At 29.7% G+C, this 2,573-nt stretch overlaps 1 long non-coding RNA gene across 1 annotated transcript in view; it reads right to left on the bottom strand.

The window, feature by feature from the left end:
- Positions 1–2,573, bottom strand: part of LOC115033825 — a 5,712-nt gene that overhangs the window by 449 nt on the left and 2,690 nt on the right. The gene's annotated exons all lie outside the window — the stretch shown is intronic.

Here is a 2,573-nt window from a genome sequence, read left to right on the forward strand (position 1 = left end):
TTTCCTTATTCTATTACAATATATATATTTTTTTTTTTCATGCAATATATATATATACTGTTATGTATTTTCCCAGCACCATGTTAATAATATTTTAATATACTTATAATGTGCAAATTACTTTATGTATTATAATATTTCCTTACGTTTCCTAATCCTTATATTATTTTATTAATATATTTTTTTTTTATTTTTCTCGTATATATATATTTCCCATAATATTTAAATCTTATTTCTATTTATTATATATTTAATTATCGCGTGTTTTTATCTTATTTACTGTAGGTCCAAACCAGCAATAAACTATTCAATTAAAGTTGTATTTCTGGTTCAGTACAGCATTAAAATATTTTTATTATTCATTGATTTATCTTTTATATCGATTTGTACCACTGTTTCCGAACATGGCTGTAATGTAAAACAAATATCATTGTCGTTTTCTATTTTACTTTCGTTTATCGTAATTGTATTATTTGCGACATCTATAATCGCGTGATTATCTATTAAAAATTTATTACCTATTATTCCATCCCCCATAATTGGAAATATATTGTTAACAACATAAAATTCGGTTTCAAATGCTTTATTATGTATAATTAAATCTATCTCAGTTTTCCCTATTGTTGACACAATTTTTTCATTAATACCCTTTAAATAAATTTTTTCTTTTTCGTTAATTTCAGTATCCCCCTTTAAAGCATTAATTTTAATAATATTTAAATTTGCACCTGTGTCAACTAATAATTTAATTTGATCTTTATTAAAACTAGGCAATTTTAGCGTAATGTGATTATCGACTAATCTAGTTGTGATGTGGAAAATTCGTTTTGTGGGTCTTGTATTATTTCTTGAACCAACCTCACACCCACTTGAGGCTGTCCTCTGAAGTTTTTTGAATTATTATTTTCATTTTTTTGTTTTGTAAAACAACTTGAAATTTCATGGTCTATCTTATTACAATAACTGCAATGTAAATTTTGATTACTAGCGTTATTCCTATTACTATTGTCATTGTTAGTGTTACGCGCTCCATTGTTTCGATTATTATCATACGCGTTTCCGTTCGAGCGACCGTTCGGACGACCGTTCGATTGCCAGCAATCTTTTGCGACATGACCAGCCTTTCCGCATGTGTAACATCCGGTGTTACTTCTATTTAGATTATTACTATTATTTTGTTGATAATTATTACCATTATTAAAATTTTCCCTATAACCATTATTATAATTATTGTATCCGCCGCGATTAAAATTATTATACGCGCCGCGATTACCATTATAATTATTATTCCCTCCGTGACTAATACTTCTGTATCCGTTATTATAGCCATTACGATTATTATTAAAATTATTATTTCTATTATTTTGATAACCTGTTCCATTACCACCACTATTAATTACTCGATTTTTATTATTATCGACATGTTTTTCGTCATTACCACTGCCTGATTGTTTTTCATTTCGTTGTTGCCCATTTCCCTGTAATTTTTCCATTTCTAATTTCGAGTTGTATTCTAATTCTTCATCCATAGCTATTTTAAAACAGAGCTCTAAGGTTTCCGGATTCCTACTCTTTAATACTGTATATAGATGATGTGGTAATCCTGTCATAAATATAATCATTGCCTGCTTTTTCGTTTGGTTTTTGACTATTTGTGCCTCTGTCTTTTGTAAACCTACAGTGCTAGCCTCACACAATTTATAATATAGTTCTTCAATCCTAGCCGCAAATTTCGCTACGCTTTCCCCTTCGATCATGCGTGCCGTATTTAATGCCATAGATAGAGCCCTTTCCGAAACTTTAGGTTCAAATGCTCCCTCTAATATCGACTTTATTGCCGCCCATGTTTCCAAATTACGGTATTTCGTAACCTCTAAAGCACTCCCTGTTAATTTCGAATGTTTTATTTTTAATAATATTGGTTTATCATTCTCCGAAATATCTGTAAGTGCGATTTCACAAATGTTTATAAATTCGGCTACATATTTTTTCCCAGTGCAAACTGGTATTATTGAAATTGCTTTATCAAGATCCATTTTTATGTTTGCTCTTCGTTTTTTCACTACCTGCTCTAATTGAATATGTACCACCCCTGGGTCCGATCTAGAACCTGATCTACCCGGTAATTTATCTCTTTCACTTTTTTGTGGAGTTAGAATTTTACCTAACTCTTCCGTATGACTAAAAGTCCTCAAAAATTCTTTCCTAACAGTTGCTGTGTTACTGTCTGTGTTTTCCACAGGTTCGTCTTTTATTAATTTTTTCACCACTACCACTTTATCTTTATTTTTATTTATTAATTTTTTATTTACTACTCTTTTCACTGAACTCTCTGCAGAATTATTTTCAATATCTGAATTATCTGATTCCGTATTCATAAATATCTAATATTTATTAACATTATTAACATATACTCTTATTTATTTCTTTAAATTAAATATTTATTTATTTATTATATTTATTCCCGCACGCATTTATTTACGTACATCGCGTCGTATTACAGCGCGCGTTCACACACACATACACACTCGGTACGTTCGTATATTTTATTCTCCGTGCCGTAGTGTATATTC

The sequence above is a fragment of the Acyrthosiphon pisum genome, chromosome A1 (assembly GCF_005508785.2).
Source record: "Acyrthosiphon pisum isolate AL4f chromosome A1, pea_aphid_22Mar2018_4r6ur, whole genome shotgun sequence".
Lineage (NCBI taxonomy): Eukaryota > Metazoa > Arthropoda > Insecta > Hemiptera > Aphididae > Acyrthosiphon > Acyrthosiphon pisum.